This window comes from Staurois parvus, unplaced genomic scaffold (genome assembly GCF_062004578.1).
Source record: "Staurois parvus isolate SC_StPar_1 unplaced genomic scaffold, SC_StPar_1.0 ptg000017l, whole genome shotgun sequence".
NCBI lineage: Eukaryota > Metazoa > Chordata > Amphibia > Anura > Ranidae > Staurois > Staurois parvus.
Window position 1 is genome coordinate 15,152,068 of NW_028317813.1, and position 16,598 is coordinate 15,168,665.

The 16,598-nt window shown below is 43.8% G+C and overlaps 1 protein-coding gene across 2 annotated transcripts in view; it reads left to right on the forward strand.

Moving 5' to 3' along the window:
* Window positions 1-310: 310 nt before the first annotated feature.
* LOC149473346 (transmembrane protein 198) overlaps window positions 311-16,598 on the forward strand; it is a 48,198-nt gene continuing 31,910 nt past the window's right edge. The window contains exon 1 of one of the 2 annotated variants that reach the window (XM_089680275.1): window positions 311-639. The gene's annotated coding sequence lies outside the window, so the exon portion shown is untranslated. Of the gene's footprint in view, window positions 640-1,103; window positions 1,130-16,598 lie in introns of those variants that run through there. The other variant, XM_089680282.1, reaches the window with a different exon arrangement.

Genomic DNA, 16,598 nt, shown 5'->3' on the forward strand with positions numbered 1-16,598 from the left:
ATCTCTGGCCAGTGATCAGTCATCATACTGTCCTGGGACAAGCCACCCCAATTTTCCCACTGACTACCATTATCTCCAGCCCAGACCATTGCTGTTTTTTTTTTTGGGGGGGGGATTACTCAACTCATTATTCCTTGCTTCCATTAGCCCACCCACAGCAAAGCTTGCCTTTGTCCCTGAACACAGAGAGATTTATTTCTCAGAACTCCCCATGCACTCCTCATTGTCTTCAGCACCAAGTATTTTCAGTGGCTGCGATGGCTGCTGGCCCCAACCCCCCCTCTGTGTAGCAGACATGGTGTGGTCCGGAGCAGGTGACGTCACCCTTCAGCTGTTCAGAAGAGAAGGGGCTCGGGGTGAGTTTGAATGTGATGAGAGGCTGGAGAGAGATGCGACGGCGACACGGCGTATGGAGGTGACATCTGCATGAGCGGCAGCCTGGAGATAGGAGCCATCCTGGGATGTGGAGGACTCTGTGCATCCTATGAAGGGACACTGAAAACTTCCAGCCACCAACGGCTCCCACCCCCCTCTGCGATCCCATCCTAGAGGAAGTGACAACGTGCTGCCTGGAGCTCTTCTATCATCCCAGCTGGGCCGGAGAGATACCCGACTGAGCCATGTCCTGATCTCCCCCAGGTACCTACCGCTCCATATACCTACTGAGCCATGTCCTGATCTCACCCAGGTACCTACCGCTCCATATACTTACTCAGCCATGTCCTGATCTCCCCCAGGTACCTACCGCTCCATATACCTACTGAGCCATGTCCTGATCTCACCCAGGTACCTACCGCTCCATATACCTACTGAGCCATGTCCTGATCTCCCCCAGGTACCTACCGCTCCATGTACCTACTGAGCCATGTCCTGATCTCCCCCAGGTACCTACCGCTCCATATACCTACTGAGCCATGTCCTGATCTCACCCAGGTACCTACCGATCCATATACCTACTGAGCCATGTCCTGATCTCCCCCAGGTACCTACCGCTCCATGTACCTACTGAGCCATGTCCTGATCTCCCCCAGGTACCTACCGCTCCATATACCTAGTGAGCCACGTCCTGATCTCACCCAGGTACCTACCGGCCCGTATACTAACTGAGCCATGTCCTGATCTCCCCCAGGTACCTACCGGCCAGTATACTAACTGAGCCATGACCTGAACTCACCTAGGTACCTACCGGTCCATATACTTACTGAGCCATGACCTGATCCTTACCCAGGTAACTACCGGTCCAAACACTGATCCATGTCCTGATACATATCTAGGTATCTACTGATCCATATATTGATCCATACCCAGACCTACCAGTCCATGTACTAACTGATCCATACCCAGGTACCTACTGGCCAATATACTAACTGATCCATACTCTGGTACCTACCGGCCCATATACTAACTTATCCATGGTCTGACCCATACCCAGGTACCTACCGGCCCATATACTAACTGATCCATGGCCTGATCCATACCCAGGTACCTACCGGCCCATATACTAACTGAACCATGGCCTGGTCCATATACTAACTGATCCATGGGCGGATCCATACCCAGGTACCTACTGATCCATATACTAAATGATCCATGACCTCATGCATACTGAGGTACCTACCAGCCCATATACTAACTTATCCATACCCAGGTACCTACCAGTCCATATACTAACTGATCCATGATCTGATCCTCACCCAGGTACCTACCAGTCCGTATATTAACTGAACCCTCCTGATCCTCACCCAGGTTCCTATTGATCCATGTACTTCTCTTTATACTTACTGATCCATGACCTGATCCTTACCCAGGTAACTACCGGTCCACATACTTAATGATCCATGTCCTAATCCTTGTACTTGTTAATCCATGTCCTGATACTGACCCATGTACCTATTGGTCCATATACTTAATGATCCATATACTGGTGCTGATACTGACCCATTTCCTGATCCTGGTTCAAATACTTACTGATACGTGTCCTGATCTTTGTACACACTGATCCATGTGCTGATACTCATATATGTTCTGATACTGATCCATACACCTACCGGTCCATATACTTAATGATTCATGACCTGGCCCATGTACTTACTGATCCATGTCCTGATCCTGACCTATATACTTACTTGTCCTGATACTGATCCTTTTACTACCCCTAATACTTTCCCATGTCCTGAACCATGTATTTACTGATCCATGAACGAATCCATACACTGGTCCAAGTACTTACTGATCCATATCCTGATACTTGCCAGCGTACTGATACTGACCCATGTACTGACCCCTGATACTCATGTCCTGATCAGTGTACTTACTGACCCCTGATACTCATGTCCTGATCAGTGTACTTACTGACCCCTGATACTCATGTCCTGATCAGTGTACTTACTGACCCATGTACTTACACTTATATACAAATACTTATTGAACCTGAACAGTATATTGATCCATATCCTAACTCCTGTACCTACTGGTCCATATACACACTGATACATATAGTGCTCCATGTACTTGTTAGTCTATGAACTGATCCTCATCCATATACTTATCCAAATCCTGATTCATGTGCTTTACCAATCATGATGTATGTACGGATTCATGTCCTGATCTATGTAGCCTCTGATCCTGATCCATGTACTTGCTGATCCTGTCTGCATATTCTTTCCCAGCTGTAGCACTGCTAACCTCTATCAGACCTGGTCCCCTCCATGGTGGAGCTGTGTGTTTGTTTTTATTGCATTAGCACAATGTTCTGTAGTACAGGGGCTTTTCTACCAAAACCTATTAGAATAATGAGATTATGCAATTCTCTCCAGTGCAGACTGGTTCATTGTCTCCCTGCTGGAAATATGATTGCTAGGCCAAAGAGCTCACAGTTTATCTGTACATGACCTGGGGATGACCTGGGTATAGAATACATTACACTGGACTTGTACATAGCCCAGGGATGACTGGAGCATAGAGTGCAATATACTGGACTTGTACATGACCGGGGTATAGAATACATTACACTGGACTTATACATGACCTGGGGATGACTGGAGCATAGAGTGCATTACACTGGACTTGTACATGACCGGGGTATAGAATACATTACACTGGACTTGTACATGACCGGGGTATAGAATACATTACATTGGACTTGTACATGACCGGGGTATAGAATACATTACACTGGACTTGTACATGACCGGGGTATAGAATACATTACACTGGACTTGTACATGACCGGGGTATAGAATACATTACATTGGACTTGTACATGACCGGGGTATAGAATACATTACACTGGACTTGTACATGACCGGGGTATAGAATACATTACATTGGACTTGTACATGACCGGGGTATAGAATACATTACACTGGACTTGTACATGACCGGGGTATAGAATACATTACATTGGACTTGTACATGACCGGGGTATAGAATACATTACACTGGACTTGTACATGACCGGGGTATAGAATACATTACACTGGACTTGTACATGACCGGGGTATAGAATACATTACACTGGACTTGTACATGACCGGGGTATAGAATACATTACACTGGACTTGTACATGACCGGGGTATAGAATACATTACACTGGACTTGTACATGACCGGGGTATAGAATACATTACACTGGACTTGTACATGACCGGGGTATAGAATACATTACATTGGACTTGTACATGACCGGGGTATAGAATACATTACACTGGACTTGTACATGACCGGGGTATAGAATACATTACACTGGATTTGTACATGACCGGGGTATAGAATACATTACACTGGACTTATACATGACCTGGGGATGACTGGAGCATAGAGTGCAATACACGGGACTTATACATGACCGGGGTGTAGAATACATTACACTGGACTTGTACATAGCCCGGGGATGACTGGAGCATAGAGTGCAATACACAGGATTTATACATGACTGGGAGGGGAGGGGGGTGTAGAATACTCTACACCGGACTTGTGCATGACTGGGAGGGGGGCGGTGTAGAATACACTACAGTGGACTTGTACATGACCCAGGGGGAGAGGAAAACACTACCCTGGACTTGCACATGACTGGGGGGGGGGGGGGTGTAGAATACACTACCCTGGACTTGTACATGACTGGGAGGGGTGTAGAACACACTATCCTGGACTTGTGCATGACTGGGGGGGGGGGGTGTAGAATACACTACCCTGGACTTGTACATGACTGGGGGGGGGGGGTGTAGAATACACTACACTACACTGGACTTGTACATGACCGGGGGAGGGGGGTGTAGAATACACTACACTGGACTTGTACATGACTTGGGGGGGGGGGGGTGTAGAATACACTACACTGGACTTGTACATGACTGGGGGGGGGGGGGGGTGTAGAATACACTACACTGGACTTGTACATGACTGGGGGGGGGGTGTAGAATACACTACCCTGGACTTGTACATGACTGGGAGGGGTGTAGAACACACTATCCTGGACTTGTACATAACCCAGGGATGAGTGGAGCATAGTGCATTACACTGGACTTGTACATGACCGGGGTATAGAATACAATACACTGGACTTGTACATGACCGGGGTATAGAATACAATACACTGGACTTGTGCATGACTGGGAGGGGGGCGGTGTAGAATACACTACACTGGACGTGTACATGACCCAGGGGGTGAAGAAAACACTACACTGGACTTGTACATGACCTGGGGATATTAAATACAATACACTGGACTTGTACATGACACGGGGAGTGTAGAATACAGTACACTACACTGGACTTGTACATGTCTGGGGTGGGGGTGTAGAATACACTACACTGGACTTGTACATGTCTGGGGTGGGGGTGTAGAATACACTACACTGGACTTGTACATGTCTGGGGTGGGGGTGTAGAATACACTACACTGGACTTGTACATGTCTGGGGTGGGGGTGTAGAATACACTACACTGGACTTGTACATGTCTGGGGTGGGGGTGTAGAATACACTACACTGGACTTGCACATGGCTGGGGTGGGGGTGTAGAATACACTACACTGGACTTGTATATGACCAGAGGGTATAAAATACATGTACATGAAACTGGAACTGCTTACCGTCTTTCTTGTCTCCACTGGAATATCACATTTGCTAGGTCAACAGTTCTCCTCCAGTTTTGGCATGTCTATGTCTTTGCCTTAGCCAACATTTGTACAGGCAACTAACACCAATGCTGGGGGGTTTCTGGCACCTGCACTGCATCCAGCAGCAAACACAGCAGATTATCACTGGCTATGTGGACAGGCATGGGTGGCTGAGGACAATGGAGACATGTCCTTGGTTTGGCAGCCACAGCTAGCCACTCACAGGTAGCAGGAATCGGCGGAGTCCTTCTACTGTCATCAGCGCTGGCTCTATTCATCCATTTGAATGCTGCCTTAAGCCAGCCATAGATGGTTCAAATCTCAGCCGGTTCAGCAAGGACCGTCTGAGATTCGAACCATCAATGGGCAGGCTGATTGTACCCAAGCCAACTGTATGTCTTAGGCACAACCAACATTTCGTATTTTACATGCAATAATTGCCAGTTATAGCCACTAGTAATAATCATTGTGATCTCCGGACCGGAAAGGGTCCCCCCACGCCTCTCCTCCGGGACAACACAATAGCTTTGTGGGAGGGATTCCCCCATCAACACAGTCCGTTGAAACATCAACAGGTCAGTTGAGTAGATTTCAGTAGATCGACTTCTGTTCAACGCAATGCCCACAAATGGATCCAAACTTGGCTGGTCCCCTGCTGAAATGGCTGATTTTTGATCAATTTATTGTCAGCCTTCGTAGCTTACATCAAATCTCAGAGTAAAATCGTACTTCAAATAGGTCTGAAGAGGAATATCGGCTGGTTTTTGTTTGTTTTTTTAAAGCATTACACAATTGTTTCATTAGTTTGCATGTATTTGTTTTAGCCAGGATGTTGTGAGTCTTGGTGATGTACATCCACTTTGCATGTGTGAAACGTTGGGGAAGAGTGGACAGGTGGTATACTGGAAGCGGGAGGGAGCACGTGTGTTCATTTGGGATGCGGGGCATTCTTCATACTGGTGAACGCTATCATGGCATTCTCTTTAGCTGCCTGACTTTCTGTGGAACCAAACAACCTGAGGCTTCAGTGGCACAATGATCATTATAAATACCACCAACCAAAATATTTTACAGACCTGATGGATGCGGCTCTGACCAAGCAATGTGCCTCGTGTTTCTTTGGTTCAATTCCTTTACTGTTACCCTCATTCAGATGGGTACTGAACCTCTGGCCCATTCATGGTCTACAGGCCTCATCAAGTGTGTGGGTGAGTGGCCCCAAACATAGACAGTGTGCGTTTGGGGCCGTGCAGCCTCATTTCTGTCAAACTGGGGTTCCCAAATACTTACATAGGCGGCCTGCGAGCAGCACCTGACAACTCAAGCTGCATAAACGCACAGCCCTGTTCATGGTTTACAGGCCTTAGCGTTTGTGTGAATGTGATCCAAAAGATACTGTTAACCCAAACAACATATTTCAGCTTGTCTGGGTTCATTCATTCACTGGCTTTTTCTGCTCTCCCAAGGCTGGAGAAGTTGGCTTCCCCACAATGCTCTGGGTCTCCACTATCTCACTCAAGGACCACAAAGCAGTCTTTCTCAAACAGCTAGATTCCCTAATCTGCATAATGGACAATCAGACTGGGTATTGTGACATCTTCATTTGGCTTTGCAATGGCTGCTGCAATCTGGTAGAGCTGGTAGTTCTGGTAGGGGTATCCCCACTGAAGCCCATGAAGATGACGATGATGATTATGATGATGATTTATTATAATTAGTGACTTGGCTTGCCAAGGACTACACAGAACTGTAATATCCGTTTTGGTCAGAGTTTGCCTCTGGACTGGCTTTACGTGTAGGAATCTAATCCTTTAGAAATAAACCATCAGACACTCGGACTCCCCCCAGCCCCTCCCCGCCCCCCCCTTTTTTTTTTTTTTTTTTTTTTTTTGCATGCTAGTCTCATATCAAAAGTGAAGAAGTTGCAAAGATTCCTGTACGACAGAAAAAAAATTTGAAAGTGATGTATTGTATTTTTGTATTGTGTTTTTTGGACGAAAACTGTATTGAATAAATTTAAATTGTACGATCTGGTATTGTACAAGACATTTTCATGGTTGTCCCTTCAAATTCTAATTTCGGACAAAAGCTGTGTGCCAACAATCAATTATTGTACAGTTGCTTTGAAAGCGGTATCTTTCATACGATTTTCTGATTGTGTGTACTAGGCTTTAAGAATACTTTTAAAATAACAATTTCACAGTACAAATCTACTGCTCAGGCCTATACCACAACACAGGAATATACTTACAGCATATAAATCCAGAATTGAACTAAGATTTAACACTCTTTAAACTGAAAATTTTTGAATAAAAAAAAAAAAAACGCATTTTATAGAAATTCCTCCAAACCCCCCCACGAGTTATATCAGGGCAATCTAGATGTCTGATCCATTTTTACATGTGTTATTGTTTTTGCTGCATCCCTCTCCCCCCCCCCCCCCCCCCCCCCCTTTTTTTTTTTTTTTTTTTTTTTTTTTTTTTTTTTCCCCTCCCCCCATTTCAAAAATGGAATTAAAGTGTTACTAAATCCACAACTGTAAATTCTGTCTGTATATGCAGTAAAATATGCTTGTTGTATTCACTGTGGAAACTAAGGGGTTAATCCTCCACATTTCTGTGTAAAGGCTGTTTTATTCCTGTCTTCTCACATCCTCCCCCCTCTTCTACCATCCCCATTCCATCTCCTGATAGTACAGAGCTCTAACTCTACACATGCTCAGTTTGGTGTGTATTTGTAGGGTTTTTTTTTTTTTTTTTTTCCCTCTTTGGGAGAGTGCATATGATCTGCACAGGGACAATCAGTTCTGTCCAGAGGGTCAGAGGTCATGTAGGATCATAAGATAGTCAGAGCAGAATCAAAACGTCTTCCACAAGATTAACCAGTGCTCAGCTGGACACTGATCAAAGTCACAAGACTGCTCTAACTGCTGATGAGAAAAGGTTTTTAGCAGTTTATATTTACTAAAATATTTGTATTTCCATGTTGTGTGTACTGTGGGAGACCAGATATAGTGAATGCAGGGTCCTGGGTTTAGTAACACTTTTAAAGTTTTTGAGTGCTCTGTCCAATTATACAACTCTAATGGATATTTTAATTTGAATCATAGACTGCATCTTCAAATATAGTTTCACACCTGTGCTTAGTTGAGGGAGGACACCTTGGCATCTGTTTTATAAAGCCATGAATGTGACTTTCACCAGACGCTCACTGATGGAGAATCAATCTGTCATTTTAAACACATCGACTTGGGAGATTCACCTGCCGGGAATGTTTGTTACATGTACATATCTGATTCCCTGCTTTTGTAAATCTGCCCTCTTGTGTATTCGGATCATATGTATCCATCCGACTCCCAGCCTTGAGGATCTTGTCCAGACGTGTTTTTCAGATCTCCCAGAACACGAGCAAGTGCAAATAACATCAGATGAGGTTGGTCTGTTTAATAGTTGATCTTTGTGGGACAGTTAACTGAAGTAGGCATGATCTCCTGTTCAAGTGTATGTGTGGACTTTTATTTATTTATTTTCCTGCTGCTGCATAATTTATGTATTGCTGTCTGTCTGTGTGATTTGCAGTCTGTACTATTAATACACTGCGGAGACAGTAGCACCAAACTGTATCTCGACATGATTGGTTAAAGTGACTATCCATTAATATTTACATGTCACACCAGCAATTCAAAAAACCAAATTTATTTGGATTTAAAATATTCTTGCTTTCCACAAATGAGAATTTCTGGTCATCTGCAGCTCAGGTTACTGATCACATGGATTCTGCATGCTGTAGCATTATGGGGGCTTCATGTCATTAGAGATTGTAGAGAAGCTGTTCTAAAGCCCCGTACACACAATGAGAATATCGGACTAACTATCGCCTGTGGGTTTTTTTTTGTTTTTTGTTTTTTTTTTCTCCGCCTGCTAATCTCACATCGAAAGTGAAAAGGTTATTAAAGATGCGAAAATTCTCCTATGAAAGATAAGAATTTCGAAAGTGATGTCATGTATTGTATTTTCGGATGACTACTGTACTGATTAAACAAAAATTGTACGATCTGGTATCGTACAAAAAATTTTTGTGCTTGTCCCTTCGGATATTGTTGCACAAATTGTCGTGATCGGCTCTTGAAAGCTGTGTACTAACGATCCGATTATCGGACGATCGGTCCTCGTACGAACATTTTCGTACAATATTCTTATAGTGTGTACAGGGCATTAGGCTCCATGCACACGGGGCGATTTGGTAACGTTAGATGTGTAAAGTCATGTTAAAAATGTGAGGTTTGCCGCATTTTTCAGTGTTGGTAGATATATATATATATATATATATATATATATATATATCTAATTTTATTTTTTTTTTTTTCTTTTAGAATTAGTTTTACAGCTAAAAAAACTCCTCTAGAAACCCACTAGTTCTGGGGTTTTTTTCCCAGCAAACAAATGTTTGGTTACCATCTATGTGTGCATGGACACATAGGATAACATGCTGGGGAGATTACTAGCTGTAGAAAAAAAATGTCAAAAGCTAAAAAAAAGTCAGCTGTAAAAACGTCCAGTGTGTATGAGGACTTAATCATACAAACCTTATCAGGTAGACTAAAGATAAAGCCTGTCAGAGATAAGAGGATCAGCAAGGCAGTGGAGACTGCATGTTTAATGAGCAAATATGCCTGTGTCCATGTACACACATAATTACTGTCTATACACAGGAACACAATCTATAAAACCTTTTACATACACTAAAAAAACTATTTGAATTAAGTTCATCCTTTTCAAGTGTATTTGGAAAAACATAGGAGGGCCTATTCACAGAAACCCAGTCCTCTGCACTGCTCTAAAGCTGTGGTCTCTAAACTGGGGCCAGATGTGGCCCTTTGCTTGTCTTTATCTGGCCCTTGAGGCATTATTCCTTAGTCCTCATGCACAGTTGATGTTTTTACAGCTGCTGTTTTTGACTTTTGACATTTTTTTTCTACAGCCAGTAAACCCCCCAGCATGTTATCCTATGTGTCCATGCACACATAGACTGTAATCAATGTTTTTTTGGCAAAAACGCTCTAACACGGTAAAACGCCGCAAACCGGCGTTTTTGGACTTTTTTTGACCCAAAAAAGCTAAAAAATGCAGCTAAACGCTAATGCAAAAAAGCTGAAAAACTCACGTTTTTAACGTGACTTTACACAACTAAAGTTACCAGCGTTATCAAACCGCCCAGTGTGCATGGAGCATTATACTGATACCAACAATGGGGGACTATTCCTCCCACTGATACCAACAATGGGGTATTATTCTTCCCACTGACACCAGCGATGGGGCATAATTCCTTCCACTGACACCAACTATTTATCCACCAATATCAAAGATGGGGCAATTTTTGCTCCCACTGGGAGCACAGTCTGGCCCTTCTAAAGTCTGAAGGACAGTAAACTGGCCCTTTCTTTTGAAAGTTTGGAAAGCCCTGCTCTAAACAAATGGGCTACCTGAAGCAGCCCATATGTAAATGCTCCCCCCCCCCCCCCCCCTTTTTTTTTGTTAAAATTTGTAGGCAAATTTTGATCCATCTATATGGCGCTTTATGCGCCACAACAGGCAAGAAATGTCTGCAATTTGGGGAGCATGGCACACTGCAGAACTTGTTGCATGTTGTGGCACCACAACGCACTAAGGCACCGCAGCTATGACGCACTTTTGTTGCAGCTTATCATAACACATCTTGCATTGTGGTGTGCTGAGACACTGTAAAAATGCTGCACGTCCATTCTGGGGCATTGGTGTCCCATTTGAAAGAGCACAAGAACAGCAGTGTGATTGGGTCCTCAGGGAAATACAGAGACTGCCATTGCTCACCTGAAAGTTTCTGGTTCCCACATTGCTCCTGAATTGTGGCAGCACAGTGGCTAAATGGTTAGCACTTCCACCTGGCAGTACTAGGGTCGTTGGTTTGAATCCCAACCACGGCACCTCCTGCCTGGAGTTTGCATGTTCTCCCTGTGCCTGCGTGGGTTTCCTTTGGGTACTCTGGTTTCCTCCCACACTCCAAAGACATGCTGGTAGGTTAATTGGATCCTGTCTAAATTGGCCCTTGTATATGAATGTGAGTTAGGGACCTTAGATTGTACACCCCTTGAGGGTTAGGAACTGATTTTAAGCGCGCTGCGTAAATCGACGGCGCTATACAAGTACCTGAAATAAATAAATTCAATATTTTCAGTGGACCCTGTGACTTGTGAAGGCTGCCATTGCTGAACTTTCCTTTTGAAAATGCTAGATCTCTGGCTGCCATGCTGCAGCTTAGTTTTCCATGTCCTGGGTCTGTGACTCAAAAGAACATAGAGGAACTAGACCCTTCTTTCCTTTTTCAGCCAAAGAAGCTGCCATGTTGGCATCTGTTTGAACTGCAGTTGCCATGGTGCTGCACATGTGATCAGTTATGACACCAGACATTTAATAGCTTGACTTTTTTTTTTTTTTTTAATTGAGCCCAACCAATGTGACTGTTAAATTTCCATAACTGGGAACTGTTCAATCAGTGGGTTTAGTTCTTTAAAGCTGAATTTTGTGTACTTTGTGCTTTTCGCATAGTTGTAGTATTCCAAGCTGGGCCAATGTAAGTGTACATATTCCATACCTTTTTTGCTAATCCCTGTGGAGGTGGAAAATCACTTTAGTAGCCATCGCTATTACAGTGATCCTTGCTGTCTTCTGGATCTCCAGCTTAACGGCTGTCCTGCTGCATAATTGCCGCATGGGGTCAATCACTTGGCTTGGGTAGCATTCAGAGAATGCCTTGATTTTATTTTTTTACCAGTAAATGCAAAGTGTTCCCTGACTGGACAAGGTGGAGAGGCAGGTGCAGTGACATCATGTTCTCCACCTTTTCTAATCCGAGAGAACATTGCATTCATTGAGAAAAAATGCAAAGAATCTCTGAATGGCACAAGTGCCAAGCAGACAGCCCCTTCCCCATGATTACTGTGCTGTAGGGTAGTTGCTCAGCATAGGATCCAGAAGCCAGTGAGGATCAGTGTAGTAGTGGCAACTACTACAGCGATTCTCTGCTTTCACAGGGATCTGCCAAGTATGGAATATATATGCTTACGCTGGTCCAAGCTGTACCTAATGCAGCAAAAAAAAAAAAGCCATACCTCAGGGGTGTGGAAAGGTGTGGTGTGTAAAAAAATTATTATTTTTTTTTTTCAAAACTACTTGTCTAAATTGGGGTCCCAGTCTACTTGTTCCTCATAACAATCTACTTAGCCTGTTTGAAAAGAAATATTTTTTTTTCCCAGGATGGAAAATATGAAGGGTTGATGTTTTTTAATAGGTAGAGGTGATTTTAGTAGTGTCGGGCTTTTAAAAATGAAAGGGGCTTTATGGTGACTTGAACTCTTAATGCTTTTAACATTGCACTGTTTTATCTCCTACTTACCTCCTGGGCGGGGGGGGGGGTGGGGGGTGGTGAGTACATCTGTATTGAAAGGCAGTTGGGGGGGGGGGGGTGTTTGTAAAAGAGTTCCAGCGGCTGCTTAGCTGCTCGGATTGCTTTTACAAGAGATACAACTGTTCCAGGAGGAAGTAACGATTGGCCACTATAACCGTCATGGTGAGTACCATATTAGATATTGCAGTGTGATCTGCTGGTATAAGGAGGGGGGGGGGGGGGTGTCATCAGCTCCTCTAGGGCAATCTCCTGCCTTCCCATCAAAGTAGTTCTAGTAGGGCAGACAGATGACAGGTGCTCTTACATGGTGAAGGAGAACATGTGGGAGTGCATACACATACCAGTTTGTAGAGGATGGCAGAGCCCCACTCCAGAGCTGCACTAGTGGCCCTAACAGTGCTGCACTAGTGGCCTCCTATCAGTGTCCTTTGCTGCTAAACGGCATCAGCGTGAAGGATCATGGCCTCAGCGTTTCCTCGCCTGTTGAGGTGGCCAATCAGTAACGCAGCTGGAGGGATGGGTGGGCTGCAGTGGAGTATCACAAAGCGGTGAGAATCTGTCAAGCAGAGAGAGATGGTGGGAGCTTTGGCTGCCACATCATCCCTTTAAAACCAACACGTTAATTACACAGGCTCCTGGGCTAATTTGCTGCGAAAAGGCACTTCGTGAATTTAAGACCACCTTATTCAGCCACAGAACCCGTGTAAATAATATGTCATTTTAAAGAGATGAGGTGGCAACTCACTGGTGCATTTGTCATCTACTGCTCCCCCTTTTCACATCCACCCATCACTGTTTTTTTTTTTACTCAGCTGCCAGCCTGCCACATTGCCGTGGATAATATGAATCTACGTGAAGGGGAGTCGGCAGTATTGCAGGTTGGTCAGTGTCAGATCAGGGGGGAGGACTGTCCTGGTGAGGAGGTGGCAGGAGCACCCTCAGCTAGAGCCAACAATGGCTGTATGGAGGAGGCGGGAAGGGGGCGCGGCCTCAGCTTGACTGGTAACCGCTCGGATTGCTTTTAACAGGGAGCCAACAGTCGGCTCAGTAAGCCCTGCTGCTTGCCCAGAGCAGGGCTAAATGTAAAAAAAAAACCTTGTGCCCGGGACTACATGTCCTGGACATCAGGTGATAGGATTTGAACATCTTTGTACCTGGAATTCAGCTTTAGCCTTTCTAAACTTAGAAACAATCTATTGCCTCTTACCACTCCTTTTTTTTTTTTTTTTTTTTTTTTTTTTTTCTTCCCATTTTACATCTGATAATTCTGCAAATAACACCTCTCTTCCCCTAGTGGCTACATCACCCCTCTACTGTATCTCTGGTGGGAGCTATCCACCCAGGTTAGACATCAAACATGGCTACCTTTTTTGTTACTCACCATTACATGGGGAATGGGGAGATTAGTAACTTAAAGAAGGTGTGTGTGGTTGTTTTTTTTTTTTTTTTTTTTTTTTTTGTTTTTGTGCCTACAGATAATCTTCTAATAAGGCTTACCTGTAGGTTCTGTAAATATCTCCTAAACATGCACCATGTGAAGCAGCCAGCGATGACACTGCGCTCTCAATGGATGGCATGCCATCCACTGCTGCAGCCATGATTCCCACATGCATGCACGGAATTGATGTCATCGCGGCACAGCTTTTCAAGCCACCGGAGCTGGCAATCCTGGAAGGAAGACTGGGTGAAGATGGATTCCCTGTCAGCAGTGACGGTGCCACTGGAGGGATCTGTTTTATAGGCAAGTCTGTCATAATGTGCTAGTATGTGGTGTATGCTAGCACATTATGACTTTACTCTGAAGGGGGACCAGGGTTTTTTTTTTTCCAAATGCAGTTTACTACTGCTTTAAGTCCCGCACATGGGGGGGGGGGGGGAGAAAGTATGCAATGCAGCAAGTGAAGTCAGAACTCCGAACTCCATATCTGCCTATTTGTTCCAGGTAAGTGACTTGAGAAGCCCTAAAGCTAAAGTGCTTGTATAACTTTCTTGGAATGAGCACTTTTAGAAGATCCTCAGTAGAGACCCCCTTTACTTCTTCCATAATCTATTTACTATAACATGGTTATTTTTTTTTTTTTTCCCTCTAATCATGCTTCGGAGCATTTGTGCAAAATTAATTTCTCCAAACTAATCGGTGGTTAGATATCTCTCATTGTTTTGTATTGACTATGGTTCTCTGTAGTTCTTTTTGCGGTGGTTATGTAGGGTGATCCATTTAGTTTTAGTAAGATTTTAGGTAAACCGATGATGTATAATGATATCCCAGGTCTTGGTCAAGCTTAGTGCTAAAAAGGTGGATTAATTTACATCAACATTACAAAGAAAGGACTGTTGAAAGTCCTATTAAAGGGAAAGCCGGGGTTATTGACCTTTTCTGCACTCTCTGACCTTTTTCCGTGAGTCAGCCATGGTTTCTGACCATTTATACTTGGGAGACTTTTAAACCGCAACAGAACTTTGACATAGAATGGGAATGTTCAGTTTAGTATGTCTTCTAAAGTAAAAATATTGCAGTTTCTTGTTTTAGTTCGGTTTGATGGCGTCAGACACAGGACTTGGTCCCACCTGGCATAGAATTGCTCTTCCCATATCACACTGGTAATTTTCTGGCCGTGGAATGAAGAATTGATGCCAGGCTTGGTTTTGGCTTCCTCTGATCCCCATGTTAGCGTGGGAATGGCAGCAGCTGGCGAAGAGGTTTGGCATGTGATAGTTGGCGTTGACATTACTCTATCCTATACATGTTCATTCCGCCCTGGATAACGGACAGTTGTGGCTCTGCATTGCTTACATATTTCCAGTTGTGACCCTTACACTCCTGACAGTTTTCACTTACAACTTGATCCTTTTGCTCCATCGTTTGTCGTATGATTATTGGTTCATCACCCTTTCCTGTTGTCCAAAACTATTTTGTTATGTCCGCTTGCAATGTGGTCTAATCCTATTGTGCTCATACTGTTCCTGCTCTGAATTCCTTGCCGGCTTCCTCCTGGACTTTTTAGCCTTTGACCCTACAATTTTATATAAAAAGTAAAACAAAAGGGCAAAAAAGCTTAGTGCATTACCAACAGCACTTTAATGAGGAATAAAAGAGTAAATACTCATAAGAGCAATGAATGAAACAGCGTTGTACATGATCTCAGGAACCAAAAGGTCTTCAATACAATGCAACTCATAGGAGTTCCATTGTGTTAAAGACCTTTTTGGTTCTTGAGTTCACGTACAATGCTGTTTCATTCATTGCTCTTGAGGGTATGTACTCCCTTATTTTTTCTCATTTTAAGTGCTGTTGGTCATAGACTTTTGTTCCCTTTTTGTTGTACTTTTTTGTGCAGTTGCAAGATTCCCTGACCTTAGGCAGCATTGGCTTAATGTACTAGTCCCGTTTGGACGTTAATGGTCACTACCTGCGGCAGTCTGTTTTGGTTTCTACAGAATCACCTAGCGCTGCGGTGTTTAAGTGGAACTACACTGCATCTGAGCACCACAAACCAAAAATGCTATTTAATTCATTTTTAATATTCAAAGCAAACTCATCCATCCACATCTTCAGGTTTTATTTTGCTGAGTAATCACTTTGAAAAACACCCTGCTAACATTTCTAGGTGTAGCCATCTTGAGTAAGGGCAGATAAATCATGTAGTATTTATTTCCTGGAATCCTTCTTCCCTTGGCTCAGGCATGCTGGCAGAAGGGTGTGCTTAGGTGAGAAGACTCCTCTCCCCCCCCCCCCCCCCAAGACTTCTGGAATGTATGCCATCAATTGTCTAGGCAAGGAAATGTGAAGTAACTGAGAAAAAAAAAGTTAAAACAAGTAAATATTATAATTATACAGTATTTATATAGCGCCAAAAGGTTTGCTCAGCGCTGTACATTATAGTGGGGGACAGTACATGGGACAATACAGTAACAAAACAATACACGAGGGGTTCGAGGGCCCTGCTCTTTCGAGTTTACAATCTAGGAGGGAGGGGATGATATGATGCTAGCTGCATAAAGATTAAAAATAGTTCTGCTTTAAGCTACTTTGATC